Here is a 17,604-nt window from a genome sequence, read left to right on the forward strand (position 1 = left end):
CCACACACGCCACGTCACACACACCCCACACACACCCCACACCGCAACACACACAGGCACTCACACACACACCACACATGCCACGTCACACACACCCCACACTGCAACACACACAGGCACTCACACATACCACACATGCCACGTCACACACACCCCACACTGCAACACACACAGGCACTCACACATACCACACATGCCACGTCACACACACCCCACACCGCAATACACACCGCACACACCACATACTGCACATATCACATCACACTCACACCACACACCACAGCACACACAGGCACTCACATACACCACGTACTGCACATGCCACAACACACACATCATACAGACACGCCCCCACATACATCATACACACAACACACACAGGCTCACAAACACCACACACCCACATACCACATCACACACATACCAAAGACACCACTCACACACATCATACACCCAACACACCACATACTATACACACCACACCACCACACACTCACACACCACACACATAAACACACCATACTCACATACATACTCTCCCATGCAAACAAGAAAGAACAAAGAAAAAACTAGAAGAAATGCACCCAAATATGAATAGTGATTATTTCTAGATCAAGGCATTACGAGTACAGTTTATTTCATTTAGTGTCTCGTTTAAAAACGAGACGGAAACTGCCCGTGGACTCTGTATAAAACACCTGCTCATTCCTCGGGCTGGACTGCGAGCTCCTGTGCATACCTTCAGCTAAAAGCCTTCGGTTTCCACATGCGAGGAGGCCTCCCCAAGAACGTCACCTGTCCCCCTTCCCGCGACACGCGCCTCCTAGTTTCAAAGCTCGGGCAGCGGCCGGCTCACACCTCCCGGCTGTGAGAGCCACGAGCTGCCCCGGGGCTGCCTGGGTGCAGACGGACACAGTGGAGGCCGTGACCCGAACCCCGCAGGGTGAGGGCCGGCCACGCTGCCGACCCCCAGACCTGGTCCTGGGAAGGGTGCCCTGGGCCCCCACGGGGCGCGGACAGGGGACTGGCTCTGTCATTGCCCCAGCGGCCCCTCCGCACTCCCAGGGCCCTGCTTTGCGTTACGAGCTGAATGCAGAGGGGCATGAGAGCCGGGGCCCACGCCGCCCTCATCCCGGGCCCTGGAGAAGACGCGTGGACACTCGCCCCCCGCCCAGCAGCAAGCGCCCCTCCGTGCGGGCCCCAGGGCCAGTGAGGCGGCCACCGTCCCGCCCTCCTGCCTCTGGGGGACTTGCGGAGACGCCGCCTCCCCCTGCACTCGGCCCACGGAGGCCAGCGCACTCCCACCGCCCCCCAGATGCTCTCACACGTGTGGGGCATAAAAAGTCACTTTTCTCCGGACACAGGCCCTGTGCTCCAGCACGGTCTGCAGCCCTGCCCCTGCCAAGCAAGCTCTGGTCGGGTTTGCAAAGGCTTTTGCTCCTCCCTTCAAGAGGTGGAGCGAGTGTCCTCCCCTCTGACTGCGGCCTGGCCTCTCCTAGCAGACAGACTCGCCCACAAGTGACGCTGTGTGATTTCCAAGGCCAGGTCGTCGTGGAAAGGACAGCTTCTGCCTGGCTCTTGCTCCTAGGACAGCTTGCTCTGGGGAACCCCTGCCGTGCCCCAGGACATGCGAGCAGCAGGTCCTGTCTGTGGGAGGAGCCACCGTGGAGGCAGGTCCTTGGGCCCCGGTCGAGCCTTCAGGCGACCACGGTCCTGACCGTCTGCTCAGCGGCTGTCTCCCCGGCAAACCCCGACCACTGGCTGAGTTGCTCCTGCGCTGTTGGGCTGCCCCCCCCCCCGCGCCACCCCAGGGCGGGCACGCGCTCTCCTCCCTGGCCCAGCGCGCAGACGGGCACGCCGGCTGACGCTGGGGCGCCAGGCCGGAGTCTGGCTTGTGAAAGTCAGCTCCACAGCCGTGTCGTTCACACACACTCAGATGCGCTCGACAAGCGTTTCGGTGCAGCATGATGGGCGCTGACGAGGGGAGACGCCGGTGAAGCCACCGCAACTGCAAAGCGGAATGTTTCCGTCCTGGCCAGTCCCCACCCTGGCCCTGATGACGCCCACGGGCTTTCCCAGACTAAAGAGTTTTCTTTTCTAAAGGCCCGTGTGGCACCTGGCCTGGCCGGCCCTGCACGGTGCTTCTGGGGTCAGACCCACCACAGCGGGCACCGGAGCTCACCCTGGACTGCGGAGTCGCCTTGCACGAGCGGATGTGCCAGGCATGCCCCCTGCTGACAGGCACCAGGTGTGCCAGCCTCTGCAGGTCACGAGTAAAGCCATCACGCACGTTCACATGAGTCTCTGCGTGGGATGAGCTTCCACGCGAGAATCTATCTCACGGTGACAACTGTTCTCGGCGTGGTAAAGTGGCTGGTCCCTGGCTCGTCACCTGAATCTCTGCACTAGAAAGTGAGTGCACAGAGCCCCCGGCGAGCTCACACCCACCCTCTCGGCAGCACTTCTCATGGCCCTGGTGCCACACACACTCACTCTGCCTGGGACCCTGGAGTCTCAGGTCCAGCTTGACCCCGAGGTCCAATCCCCAGGGCTAACCGACCCTAGAAAAGGGCAGATGGAGCCAGCCAAGTGCCGGACTCGGTGGGGGCTGGCTTCTGTCTTCGAGCTCAGTTCTGGCGGCCAGACCACCACCTGCTCCACGGCCCACGCTACCGCCCAGGCCACCCACAGCCACTGGGCCAGTGTCCGGCCAGCTACCTGCCTGGCTCCCTGGCACCTTCCCACATGCTGCCACACTGCAGGCCACTCGCCTGGGCCATCAGTCTCCACCCCTGGAAGGCTGAGATACGGGATCAAAACACACGGCTCCATCGCTTGCCAGGGACCAGGCTGCATCCTGAGGAATGGAAGCTGTTCCTCACTTAATTTCAGCCCGTTGCACCTAGGAGACTCTCCCACGTACTGCCCCGCACAGACCGCCTGGACCCCGCCACGTCTCTGGCCAGCGTTGGCCTGCTCACAGACCTCCCTGGGCGCCCTGTCCCACCTTGCTGCGCCCAGCCCCTTTGACCGCCCTGTGAGGACGTGCGGCTGCCTGACCGCACGGCCCTTCCACAGCGGGGGGCGGGGGTGGGGCGGCAGAGGCCGCCGCCCCCACACAAGGGCGAGGGTGAGCATGGGTGAGGATGGGGCTGGGCTCAGCCTGGCCACACCTGCCCCGTCTCTGCTCCGAAGGCCTCTGGGCTGTCCCGGCAGTAAAGTGTTGGCAAGGGGCCCGGACTCAGTGGGCCCCAAAATTATCTGCTCATAGACCCTCTAAAGCAATGTTTGAAGAATCATGTATCCCCAATGTTAAGCTGACTTCTGCATTTCTTTTTTTTTTTTATTTTGAAACAGAGTCTCACTCTGTTGCCTGGGCTAGAGTGCCGTGGCATCAGCCTACCTCACGGCAACCTCAAACTCCTGGGCTCAAGCAATCCTCCTGCCTCAGCCTCCCGAGTAGCTGGGACTACAGGCATGCACCACCACGCCCGGCTAATTTTTTCTATATATTTTTAGTTGTCCATATAATGTCTTTCTATTTTTAGTAGAGATGGGGTCTCGCTCTTGCTCAGGCTGGTCTCGAACTCCTGAACTCAAACAATCCTCCTGCCTCGGCCTCCCAGAGTGCTAGGATTACAGGCATGAGCCACTGCCTCGGCCCGACTTCTGCATTTCTAAACCCAAGTTTAAATATACAAGGGCTGTAAATCCTGGCATATTGCAAGTTTGGGCTTTTTCAAGCGTAGCTTTATTCTTTTAAACACAGCCAGCGGGACCTAGACGCTGCTGGTTTTGCAGCCGGTAGCAGCGCAGGGAAGCAAGTTCTTCTCAGCCGCTGGGAGTGGCTTTGTCCTGTCTGCTCCCCGGATTTGAATCTGCTCTGCGGGCTTTGTCATCACGTAACGTACCGAGAGTCCCTTTTGTTTGATATTATGCTTCAAAGTCTTTTATTGCTTATCCTAACCTAATATTCTACAACAAAAATATGTATGAGCATTTCAAATTAACTTATACACTTCTTATGCACAGGCTTTGAATTAAAAGTCCTCTGGGCTGCTTCACGACGTCCCTCCTGAACGTTCCAGCTGCCTCCTAAGAATAGGGACAATCTAGTGACCACAATACCATGACTACTAACGTGAAATTTAATATTGATGTAAGAATATTATCAAATATCTCATCCATGTTCCAACTGCACCCACAGTCCCCCAAACGACCTTCACGGCCTTCCCCACGCAGGGCCCCGTGGAGACCAGGCGCACTGGGCTGGGGGGTCTCTATCCCCTTTAACCCGAGCCCCCACCCCCGCCTGCCTGGGCCTGACGGTTGTGCAGCCGCCGACGGCCTGGCTCTGTGCGATTCTCACAGTAACTCCGGCCCAGCATCCCGGCCAGGAATGCGCTACAGCGTCCGGTGGGCACTTCCTGCCGCATCCCATCAGGGGCACTTACTGCCACTTTACGGTGATGCGAAAGCCATCACCTGGCCACGGTGGCGCCGCCGGCTGCCGCCAGACATCAGTGCACGGTCTGGGGAGAGAACCTGAGACGGCGCTGACACCGTCCAGCACCCTCCACCCCACGGCGGCAGCCAGCGCACAGCCCGCGCCAGCCAGACGCCCGTCCTCGCCGTCCGTGAAGGTGGCCGAGCCCGTTCTGAGCCACGGTGACCCCTTGGGCCGGAGCTGTAGGACCCGTGTCTGCTGTGAGGTGTGGTCAGGTGCAGGAGCGAACACGGGGCTTCGCACACGCAGCGACGCACCCCGGCGTGCCGCTGAGCGCCTGTGTGCGCTCTCAGCAACTGGCGTGTTCTAACGCGTTCCAGCATAGAAGAATCTACTAATAACACAGATCATGAAGCACAAACAGACAAAATCCGAGGCTCTCCTCAATCTGCCGCCCACCAGGGGGACCACTGTGATTCCTGAACTTGAGAAAGCTTTGTCCTGCCTCTCAGCAAGACACTGTCACACTTGATTTTCAACTTTAACCTTCTGTGATTTGCCGTTTTCCTTCAACCCTGTTTCTAAAGTCCGTCCACAGTGTCACGTGCCACCACTCGTTTGTATGCTGGACGACGCCCACCAATGTCCACTTCCGCCTCCCGCACGCAGGACTCACGTAAAATGACATCACATGGCATCTTAATTTTTATTTTCCTAACCGCTATGATGTCATAGTAATTCCAACACTGTAGGTTCTTGGGGTCTAAATCGCCCTGTGTCACAGACGGGGAAGTAAGGAGCAGAGGCACCGGAGCCACACTCTCGGCCGAAGAGCCACACCTTTGTGTGCTGGACACGAGAGGATGGGGCTCCTGCCGGGGGGGGGGGGGCTCCCCCGAGAAGAGCCTGGAGCCCCGCTCTGCACCTGCTCCCGACACGCCGGCCACGGCAGGCCGCTGTGCAGGCCCCGCGCCCTGGAAAGCCCCAGAGAACACCAGGAGACAGGAGCCACACAGGTGGGCCCTGCAGGCAGCCGTGTGGCCCTGGGGCATGGACGCCCAGCAGCTGGTGGGCGGACCGCCGGCCGCAGTGCACGGGGAGCCTTTCACCGATGCTCAGACGCCACCGGGACGGCCAGGAAACCTGAGCGTGTCCCTAAGTCTATTCGAGAGGCCACAGGATCACACTGCTCCAGGAGCCTGGGGCGGCACACCTGGGGCCCTGAGGGTGGGCGGCTGCTGCCTCCTGGCTTTCTTGCAGCTCCCGTATGAGCTGGGAAGACCAACACCTTCTTGGGTCGGGGGCAAAGGTGAGGGACGGTACTGCCTTTGCCTGGGCAGGGACACGAGACTCCTGCCACTTGGAGGGGCACGGGCCAGGTGGCAGGGGAATGTCTCAGAGCGAAGCGTCCACACTCAGCATAGCCGGGAAGAGAAACCAGCCCAGGGTCTTTACGGCCGCCCCTCTGGGGAGTTGCCGGACTTCCCAGTGGGCAGGAAAGACGGGGCCCCAATAAGACGCTCCGGCCACCGGCTCCACCCACCAAGCAGCCAGCTCTGCCATTCTGCCATGCGAGGGGCTTTGGCTGCTCATTCAAAGGAAAGGATACGGCAGGTGCCACAGGAGTGTGGCACTGGCCATGCACTCTGTCACCTCTTGCTATGGGTGAGTTGAGTCCCCCTGAAAAATCGCCCCCAGGACCTCAGAACACAGCCATATGTGGAGACAGAGCCTTAAAGTGGTGATTAAGCTAAAGGAAGTCATCAGGGCGGGCCAGAACCCAGTCTGATGGGTGTCCCTATACAAAGGGACCATGTGAAAACATGGCCAGGGACAGAGGCCTCAGGAGGGACAACCCTGACCTTGGACCTCTGGCCTCCAGGGCCGTGAAAACTCCCTGCTGTTTACACTGCTGACCACGTCACAACCGCCCGAGCAGACTCACATGCCTCTTAGCAGCCACCCAGATCCCAGACTCCGCATTTCCAGGTCTCGTAATGTACGGGCCCTCCCACGCCCTGCCACACATGCGGTCTGCTGCCCAGGCCCCCTCGTCCCCCACCTGCCTCAGGGCCCATCACGGCGCCCAGGGACGCTCCCTGCGGCTGCTGTCCCCGTCTCCTCTTCCTGCTCCTGCTCCCAACCTTTGCAAGACGCCCTCTCCATGCCGCCTGCCAGGCCTGCCGGGCTCCCTGCTCCTCTGCTCCATGCAGAGCTGCCGCGGCTTTCCCTGCGCGCAGCGACGGCCATTCCGTTTACGGGAGGGGCCACCTCCCGTCCACGTGCTTTTCATGCTGCTGCCAACAGCGCTGAGAGATGGTGCCCCAGCAGGGAAACAGCGCCAGGTCGGAAGGGAGCACCGTCTTCCCAAAACACCACCGCCTGGCCACCCAGCGGCGCCCAGAGCTGGGCGGGGCCAGGAGGAAGGCACAGCCGCTGCCCACGACCCTGAGCCACCGCACCTTCCCAGACCCCGGCAGCCTGGCTCTGCCCTGCCCAGGCGCCTGCGAGGGCGAGGCCAGCTTCTGCAGACAGCGGCGGGTGAAAGGAAAAGCCAGCTTCTGCAGACAGCGGCGGGTGAAAGGAAAAGCCATTTAAATACGCCAGAAGTGCATCATCGTTGATGCTCTAGACAGAACATCAGGGTAAAAAGAACTTTTGCATTATAGGATAAAAGAACCTTGAATTACAGGATAGAAAGAACTTTTTAGTCATATAAGGATTTCAGTGATTCAAATTCAAGTCCATAATGACGGAGAATCGAGAAATAACTGTCACCTTCCCTCCTCCTTTCTGCCCCGTCCCACCCACCTCTCTCCCACTGCCCGTCCCGCACTGGGGGTGTCCCGAAGGCAAAGACGACACTCACAGTGGACACTGCAGCCCCGTCATCGGGTCCTCCTTCCTGCTACTCGAAACACCCCCGCCGCGTGTGAGTGGGGGGTCCGAGGCCGCGGCTCGGCGGAGGTCCCTGTGGCGGGGGCGGGGGGCGGTGCACGGAGGCAGGCATGCTGCCCACAGCAGCGCGGGGCGGAACCGAGCCCGGGACTGGAGGTGGCAGCCCCCGGTGGCAGCCCCGCGGGGCAGCGCGCAGACCCCTGCGGCTCTCAGTGACATCACGAGTGAGAACACAAGGCCGATTGTTGTGGGCCTGACTGGTCAGAAAGCTGAGGGCCGAGTCACGCTCACCATGTTGTGGAAGAAGTCTGGGAACCAGGGAAGGCAGTTTTAAGAGTTCAACTAAAATTTTAGATGAAACAAACACAATTCTATTTTTGAGGTTTAAAGGGAAAACTTCAGCTCTCAGGTAAATCCTTTCACAGAGACCCCCTTATCTTTCACACAGGTCTGAAAAATATGAAATAGTTACTTGCCAGTCCAACCGTGCCAGCACTTGGAATTAACAATGGGGCTGATGCTGGAAAGGAGGTGGCGATGCCACCCCCTGTGCAGACGGCAGGTGGGCACCCCGAGACCCACGGGAACCCACCGCACCCGATCGCTTCCGCAGCAGGAAGAGATGACAGCCATGCGGGCAGGAATGAAACACAACACACGGAAACCAGCAGCCTCCAAGTCAGTCGGAAGAGACGAAGGCCACCGAGGACTGACTTCCTCTCTCACTGAACAGCTGCAGGTTGCTGGCAGCTCTGCCCCACGTGGTCATTTAGGGCCGGGGCTCTGGAGGCTCCGCCGCTGTCGGCACGAGGGTGCTCTGGGTGCTGCTCTCGGGCGGGAGGGATTGGAAGTGCAGGCCAGGGCCGCCCTCCCCGGCCAGCGAGGCGCACGGCTGCGGCCCCCGCGAACACTTGGAAGTGGGGCAGGCAAGGACGTACAGTCCCCATGTGTCCAGGAGCCAGGGGACAGCGGCCCAGAGGACCACACGGACACACAAAAACAGGAGGTAAAATGAAAGAGAAGGTCCCATGCAGGTTTGCAATAAAAAGGACAAATATCCAATCCCAAACTACCAAAGAAAAAAGCCTGCATGAGGGAACCACAGAACATCCTGAGAGACGCTGAAGCAGGACTGAGCAAACATAAAATCCCTGTGAGTCCAGGCCACACCACGCCTCCCTGCACACGCCCTGGGCACAGCAACGCTGCTCCTCCGTCAAGACATGGGGTCTGCTCCCTGCCCTTGAGCCTGGCTGGCTTCAGGGCTCACCCACGAATGCGGTGGAGCAGCCTTTAGAGAGTTCACAGCATCCCTTACGCTCTCCTGGGCATCGAACAAGGAGGCATGGGCCAGGCTGCAGACAGAGGGGCCTGCGTGGAGCAGAAATGGACCTTCCCAGCTGAGAATGCCCAGACAGCAGCCCCCGGGCAGGCTGCCAGCCAGCCACAGCCACACGAGCGACCCCAGGTGGGACCAACAGAAGAACCAGCATGCTGAGCCTGACCAAACTGCTGATCCATAGAACTGTGAGCCCCCAAATGGGGGTGTTTTAAACTGCTACCTTTTGAGGTGGTTTGTTAGATAGTAATACCTAATGATACAGAAACCATTTTTAAATACAAATGAACCCTAATTAAAATACCAAAAGTTCCCTGCCCCTCAAACTAGACACGCTGATTCTGCAGTTCATATGGAAAAATAAACAGGAAAGAAAAACCAAGAAAACCATGAAAGAGAACAAGGAAATGGCCCTATGAGATGGTTCAACATCTATGAAGCCTCAATATTGAAACGGCACAGAGCTGGCGTGCGAGCAGACGCACAGACCCACGAGAGGGACGGAAGAGCTGGCAGTCCACGTCCTCAGAGCAGTCCACGGCCCTCCGGCATCCAGAGCACCGATGCTGGCGGCCTGGACCTGACATGCACCGAGCGCCGACTACAGGCTAAGCAACAACACATCTCATATGATGTCTTCAATTTTCTTTTTTCTTTAAATTTTATAATTAAAAAAAATAGAGACAGGGTCTCACTATGTTGCCCAGGCTTGTCTCAACTCCTGGGCTCAAAGAATCCCTCTGCGTCAGCCTTTCAAATTGCTAGGATTACAGGCGTGAGCTACTGCACCAGCCCCATTTTCTATTATGTTTATATTTATATGGTATTTAGATATTGTTAAAATAAATAAAATATAGAACTTAGAACCATTACTAGACTCATGAGAATCTTTTAGCATTACATATTTTTCTCAAGCAATATTTAAAAGGCACAGTGAAATGACACACCAAACACTACTCCTTCTGCCACTGATGACAGAGCTCTGCTTCTGCGGCACACAGGTCACTGGGGGTCACCTGCCTGCCACCACCCACAGCTGGTGATGGAGCTCTGCGACTGGAGCCGGGCACAGCCTTGGACTCGCCAGGGGTGCGCAGCCCAGGGGTGCGGAGCCGTGAAGGGAACCCCGTCCCCTCTCCGAGCGCTGACCCAGGGACGGGCAGGGGCCAATCCCAGCCAGGGAGACGCTGGGGAGACATCTGGGGGCCTCCAGGGAGGCTTCTGCTTTCCCGAGACAAGAGACAAATACCACTTTGCTTTCGTGCTCGCTGAGTGAGGACGGGGCGTGCAAAGGTGCAGCAGCCACCTTGGGAGCACGAAGCCACGAGCCTGAGGACAGACCAGCGCCCTGGGTCCTGCTGGGCCCCACGGCCGGGTGCCCCTCTGGGAGGCAGGGAGAACAAGGGTTGCTGGTGTTGAAATCACTATTTCTGTGACCTGCAGCCCAAAACGCTCCTTTCCCCACCATCACCTGTCACTGTCAGGCCTAGCACATGACACTGAGGGGCTCCGCCAGCACCCGCTCGGCTCGTGGGTGCTATACGTACATTTGTGACAAACAGCAGCACGGCTTCCTGGTCCATGTGTCATTACGAGCCGCCTCAGTTAAAAGTTTCCTGAAAGAACAATGTCACAGGACAGCCCATGTGGCACTTAACCAAAGCCCATCTCACAATCAGACCCTGTCAGACACCTGGCAGGCCAGTCCCGGTGCTGGGGGCAGCCGGGCCCACCAGAACGCAGTGACTTCGGACTCGGTGTATTTCCAGATCTCATCAGGGACGCCGAGGGCATCGTCCCAGCAAGTGGAGGTCAGACGAGCAACTCCGCCTGGGCGGCTGGCAGCCGGCGTGAGGGAGCCCAGCACAGCCGGGCACCGGGCCTCCGGCCGGACCGTGTGCATTAAAGGGCCCTGGCGCCGCCAGGCCACTTCCCAAGGAGGGGAGAAGCCCCCGCCAGGCGTGTCTCAGGAGGGAAAGGGGACCGCAGACCAAGGACAAGCGTCTTGGTGCCATTCCCCAAGTCTGTTTGCCACTAGGTCTTTCCACCACGTAAACTAAATCCCGGTGGAAGTAGACCTGGAGAGGGTGGGGCTGGGGCTGGGCAGAGCGGGGACAGTGGGGGCGTGGGACAGACCCTAAGGACAGAGCGGGCCTTGTGACTCCGAGCCAGAAGGAACTCCAGGGTCCCCCTCACCTGCCCCAATTCTCTGAGCTCCAGAATCTTCCGTATTCTGCAGGTGGTTGTGATGGTTACCCCGGCCTGAGTAGTGGCGGTGTTGGTGCAGGAGGTGGAGGGGTGTGAAAAGCTCTCAGAGCCCGATGACTGCACAATAGACCTGTGACAAGTCTGTGGCTGGCAGGGCAGAGCAGGCACCTCCTGGACCAGAGCCCTGCCCGGGCAGAAGGGCCCTCTTCAGGGGTGGCAGGTTTGTGGGGACCACTCTCCATGGCACGCACATGCACACACGTACACATGCACACACGTACACAGGCACATTCATGTACGTGCACATGTACACACACACAGGTGCATTCATGTACATGCACATGCACACACACGCACACACATTCATGTACACGCACATGCATACATACACATGCACATTCACGTACATGCACTTGCACACACACGCACACACATTCATGTACACGCACATGCATACATACACATGCACATTCACGTACATGCACTTGCACACACATGTATTCATGCACATGTACATCCATGTGCACACATGCACATATTCATGTACACATATGTGCATACATAAACGTGTGTGTTTATGTGCACACATACACACGTGCCTTCATGTACACACATACACAAAACAGTTGCAGCTAAGTTCACTTGGATGTAATTTTCTTGCAACAAGCTGCACATTCTAATAACGACTTTCACTCTTAGAGAAACAGATGGCGTCTGCTGTGCAATTATTCATTAAACTGGTCGCTGAAGCTTCACGTACTTTTCTACATCTCACAATTTTAAAAAACCGCGCAGGAGGTGGAGTTCCAGTCTCCCCTCAGGATGCAGAGACCTTGCGCCTCCCACCCTCACTGCAAGAATAACGCCGTAAGTTCAGGATTCACTTGTCCCATCAGAGATCTGAGGTTGCGGGAGAACCACCCGACGCAGCCTGGCGAGGTGGGCCTGCCGGGGGCGGGGGGGGGCAGGCGTGGGCCACCGCTGGTGAGCGGAGCTCCAGCTCCCCGGGACCTGGCAGAGCCCCCGTGGCTGGCAGAGAGTGAAGCCCGGAGCCTGGGGACCCCATGTGCCCTCCCCAGGTGGCACAGGGACACGCGAGAACACACAGTGTCTCACAGCGTGTTTTACACAAAAAGGACACAGACCTTAAAGGACAACCATGTACTCATCATTTACAAACGTGAAAATGTCACGTCTGCCATGAAAAGGCATCGTGATCCACACACTGACAAGAGAGATTTGAAAGAAAGCAGAGATTCAAAATGGAATAAACCAAGTGGGTTTCAAAACAGCCATCCTGGCCCGGCACAGTATGAGGGCTCTGAGGAGCGTCACCTTACGGGACCCAGTGGTGACCCCACAACCAGCGCCCCTGGAGGGCAGCTCGCTGGGGGAGGCGGCTCGGAAGAGGCCAGACTTATCCCGAGTCACAGAGCTGGGCTACTTGTCACTCGGCAGCCTGTCGCCTGAGCTTCCTGTCTGGACATAACCCACAGAATCTCAGCTATACAAATGTTTTGAAGTAAAAGATAGTTTTTAAAAGATTAATCAGTCCAATAAAAGCCATGTGACGCGGAAAGCGGAATGAAGATTCTCCCCGGCGAGCGCAGTGACTCGTGCTTTCTTTGGGGGACGGCAGCTGACAAGTGCGTGCTGCACTGCGGGTCCCCAGCAGCCACGCAGGGCCCCTGAGCCGGCCTGCACTCCCACTGCGTCACCGTCGTCCCCAGACTGGAAGAGGGAGCGGCTGGACGGGCACACTCAGGAGCCCACACGCCCAGGCCATGGGCTGGGCTCTAGGTGCCCACGCCCCGCCCCGCCCCACTTTGTCCCCAGTGTTCCGTGACCTGGTCGCGACAAGCCACTGAGAGCAAGGCAACCAGCAGCCTCCCCAGGAGACCACGCCCCACTCTGCCACCTCCCCCCTCCTCCCAGCTGGGCAGCTAAGGTGCGATTTATGAACAAACAGACAAATCACACGCCTAAATCTTTCCTCATTCCATTTCCTTGAACAATGAATTTAATCCCTTCTTTTGCTTCCTCTTTCCCTTCCGCTTTCCCCCGTCCCCAAAAGTTAAACCCAACTGAAGTTTTGTTCTGCAATTCATCCCTGATAACCCCCCTCCACAGTGGCCGAGGGTGACGGTCCCTGAGGATGCCAACGCGTGTCCGTGCGACCCCCTTGGCCGTATGCCTCCAACGTGGGCATGTCACCTCATATCTGAGAACAGTGCGGTGCCAGCTGCCCACAGAGCGGCTCTGTGCCTGTTCCCACAGCCCCTCTCCTGACTGGCACGAGGGACCCCACACCAGGGTGGCCGTCCTGCCCACCTGCCCACCCTCCAGGGACGGCCGAGGTCAGAGGCCGGCAAGGCAGGGCCCTGGGCCACACGGGCCCCTCACCTGCCCTTTCTCTTTCCTGCTGTCCCCTGCTCTGGAGTCCCGGCTCCTAGAGCCCATGACTGTGTGGAACGTGTGGCCTCCAGCCCAACTGCAATGCGAGGGGACACAGCCAGTCACCTCCCGGAGCCCCAAAATAGCCATCACCCTAGCGGGACAAGGGCTGGGGGGCCGCTCGGCCTGCGTCTCTGAGCGGTGCAGGGAGCAGCCTGGGTGTGGCCCTGGCACATGGGTCCTGCCAAGTGGGCGAAACGTCCTCATTTTCACACTTGGCGCGAGTGGGCGCGGCTCGACGGAGAGGTGCTGCCGGAAGGTGGAAACTGTCCAGACTCCACAGGACCCTTCTGCGGTCACTCGCCACCCCGGCTGGGCGGAGAAGGTCAGGCGCGGCAAGAAAGCTATCCAGCAAGATTCACGCAAAAACACTCGCTCCTTCTGCCCTCTCACGCCTGATGTCAAGACCTTGCTGAAAACACCCTTCTGCCGTCACTAGAGGGGTGATGAGCTCATGCTGCTGCTGCGCCTTGAACCAGCAACACATCCTGCCCTGACTCCACCCCCGGGCTGGTTCCGCCTGCGAGCCTGTGTCCCGGCTCCGGGACTCCGCCTGGGGAAAACACGGGCACACGGGCCGGAAGCCGCAGGAGTCACCTGCAGCAATCCTAGGACAGGAAGATCAATTCATGCTCATCTTTCTACACTAGGGAAGCAGAGCTAATGACAAGGACCTTGCCTGTACCTAGGACTGGTTTCCTCTCGAAGGTTTGTTACGTCGAGCCCAGGAAGGTGGGCACTGTCTGTGACCACCGTACATCCGGAGCTTAACCAGTGCCTGGCATACAGCAGACAATCAATAAAGGCTTGTGGAGGGAGGAGGGAGGAAAGACGTCCTGGCCTACAGTAGAAAATGCTGTCTCAGGGTGACCACGGGCCCAGATGGATGAGGTGCTGTGGGACTGACAGATGTTCCCTCTTCCTCCACTGGCAGCAGGTGGGAAGGTGGCTGATGGGACCGTTTTCTGTTTATGGACCACAGCCGGCCGGAGATACGGAGCAGAGGTTCCGCCAGGCCCCCGTGCAACCAGGAGGCCACAGCGTGGCCCCGCCACCTCCTCCCACCAAGCAAGCAGCCAAAGGGGGCCAGAGAGGAGACCCAGCCTGACCGCCGCACCCAGGGTGACCGCTGGCAGGCCCCCGTGCACCCAGGGTGACCGCTGGCAGGCCTGGCTACAGGGCGGGCCATCCCGCTGCCTCTCGCAGACGTTTCCCAGCATCCCGGGCCACTGCTGCCTCCCTCTCCAGAGCAGTTTTCACAAGATTAAGGAGAAGCCTGACTACTTCCTCTCTTCCTACTGCAGACTGAATCCTAAGAGAACCCCATACCCAGAGCGTCCCACGCTGGCACCGGTGGCCACAGGAAGCAGTCAGTGTCCAGGAAGAACCGTAAGACTGCGGCCCCTGGAGGCAACTCCCGAGGCTCCCGCGGCAGCCGGCAGAGTGAACAGAGGGGCTTCAAGAACCCCAGCAGGCGGTGCGTGGAGGACGCACGGCAGGCACCGAGCCTTCCTACCTGCTTCCAGGGGGCTGCCCGGGGTCACCCTGGACCCACCGTGATGCCAACGTGGAATCTTCCTTACCGAGGGCCCAGCAGCCAGCGTGAGGCTCAACGTCTCTGTGCCCCCAACACCCACCCTCCGGCCCTCCTGGTCACACTGCATCGACTGGGACCTCGGGAGCTCACGGGCCCAGCTTCCAGGCTGTGCAGCGAGCACAACTGAACGGCACCGGGTGCGCCAGCCCAGCTCTGAAGACACTCCACAGTCCCCAAATGCCATGAACAATTCACTTTCTTAAGATCTAAGGATAAGAAACGAGAATTCTTAGAAAATCTTCAAGCTGTAAAGATGGCGCAGCCAGTCTCTCCCACCCCTTCGACAGAACGAGGTCCAGAAGATCCTTCGTAAGCCAACTGTTAAAGGTTATTCAGGTCTCACAGCCAGTAAACAAAGGCGCAACACTCTCAACAAATCATATTAATAGAGCTTTGATCCTTTTTTTTTTGAGACAGAGTCTTGCTTTGTTGCCCGGGCTAGAGTGAGTACTGTGGCATCAGCCTCACTCACAGCAACCTCAAACTCTTGGGCTCAAGCAATCCTCCTGCCTCAGCCTCCCGAGTAGCTGGGACTACAGGCATGCGCCACCATGCCTGGCTAATTTTTTCTATATATATTTTTAGCTGTCCATATAATTTCTTTCTATTTTTAGTAGAGACGGGGGTCTCGCTCTTGCTCAGGCTGGTCTCGAACTCCTCACCTCGAGTGATCCTCCCGCCTTGGCCTCCCAGATTGCTAGGATTACAGGCATGAGCCACCACGCCCAGCAGAGCTTTGATCCTTTAAAGCATTTGTAAAACTGCACAGTTTAGCTGCTAATCCCAGGAGATGATTTGATACAAGAGGGTCTCATTGAAAAGTGAGTCTGGGAAATTCCTCAGGCTCTGCCCAGTCCCAAAGGTGATGCTACAGATACACACACTTGATTAAGGCTCTGAGAAGTCCTGCAGGAGGGAAATCGGTCTAACTAGCTCCTTACTCAACTTGTGTGTTCAATGAAGCACTAAGTATCTCTAATTTATGAGTTTCACTAACTGAGACTCACCCTCCCTGGACAGTCTGCATTAGAGAAGTTTTCAGTGTTTACACACACATGTGCACATGCATACACACGCACACGCGTGTGCTTCATCCTGAAGGGCAGGGCTGAAATCCGATTCTTGGACGTGGTTAGGAATCACCAACGTCACAAACAGCTACTGTTATAATTTCAAATAAGATTTTGGGTACTAATTTCTGTTTTTCAAAACAGACTACACTTTGACTACGATGACGTGGAAACTTAGCAACAAAGGCCTCCTGCGACCGTGACGGAGGGCGGCACTGTCCGGACGGGCCCCGCAGGCTGCCGAACTGTCTTTCTCTCGTTAACATATTTCTTAGCGGTAGGGTTTCTTTCTTCTCTCCAAGTAGGGAAAATGCCTCAGACAACGCGGCGAACAGCTTTAGCAATAAGGTCATTAACTCATTAAATATTTAAGCGCGCCCCGCCTGTGGCTACCACAGCGGCCCCACCCAGGGAGGCTGCCCAGGGGCCGTGGTGGCCACACACAGCCCCTTGCCGGGGCGCCCTGGCCTACGCCGTGGTGCCGTCACGCTCACACGCATCCTGAGGCTTGTAACCAACAGGGTGTTCACCTCCTGGGGCTCGGGAACTCCTCGTGGATGATCCCCCCCCCCCCAGCCTCACAGACACCCGAGAGCCCGTCACGGGGACACAAGTCTCCTTCCCCCACCCGGACCGCGCCACCCTCAGTCCCACTCGTGGGTTTGTCCTCTGCTTCTGTGCGTCTCCCTGCAACCCGTCCTGTCCCCCACAAACCCGGAGCCCAGGGCCAGACCTGTGGCCCCCGCCCGCACCTGCAGTGGCCCCGCCGGCCGCAGGACGAGGGCGTTAATCGGATCTGAGAAGGGAAAGCGCCAGGTCGGAGAACCCGGCCAAGTGCGGGCTGAGGAAACAAGATTAATCCGAGTGGACCCTCTGGAAGAGACGGAAGAGCACAAGGCTGTCACGGGTTTGGGGCTCTGGGACCTCTGCAGGGACCAGGCAGGCCGCGCCCACTTCACAGATGGAAACTGGAGGGCGGAGGCCCGGCCGCCCTGTCTCATCACGGCCTGGGGACAGAGCGGAGCGGGGCGAGCCTAGGTCCTGGGTCAGCGCGGTGGGCGACACCCGCCAGCCCTCAACCGTAGCGACAAGAGCTGGGAGGACTCTGGTCACGGACCGTGGGCAGAGTCGCAGCGACTGCCACAAACCAGCTGTCAGGTGTCGGGAACAAGAGAATAGCGTCACTTTGACGGAAACTGCGCATTCTCTGCTCCGTGTCCAGCCCACCTGAATCAGCCGCCGCGGCACCCACCGTGGGGGACGCAGGGCGGCACAGAGCGCGAGCGTGACGGCCGGAGTGTCTGCGCACGGCAGGTGGCCCCCTTGCCGGGACGTGCCGAGCACCCGTGGGCACCACGCCTCTGGGCTGCGTGGGAACGAGACCCACGAGGGGATGGGAACACGCTCCTGCTGCCCCTCTGCGCGCCGCCTCCCAGGAGGTCCCCACACGGGGGCGGGTGGATCCCGAGCTGGCAGAGGGGGAAGCCCACGGCGAAAGCCCCAGCCCCGCCGGTGCCCCAGCCCGGCCTCGCTCACCAGTAGAAGTAGTAGGCCAGGGCCACGGCCAGCAGGGCCACGCAGACCCCCGAGA

At 58.6% G+C, this 17,604-nt stretch overlaps 1 protein-coding gene across 4 annotated transcripts in view; it reads right to left on the reverse strand.

Annotated features, from left to right (window-relative positions):
- AGPAT3 (1-acylglycerol-3-phosphate O-acyltransferase 3) overlaps window positions 1-17,604 on the reverse strand; it is an 89,102-nt gene that overhangs the window by 18,459 nt on the left and 53,039 nt on the right. The gene's annotated exons all lie outside the window — the stretch shown is intronic.

Source organism: Eulemur rufifrons, chromosome 7 (assembly GCF_041146395.1).
Source record: "Eulemur rufifrons isolate Redbay chromosome 7, OSU_ERuf_1, whole genome shotgun sequence".
In the NCBI taxonomy this organism is placed as follows: Eukaryota; Metazoa; Chordata; class Mammalia; order Primates; family Lemuridae; genus Eulemur; species Eulemur rufifrons.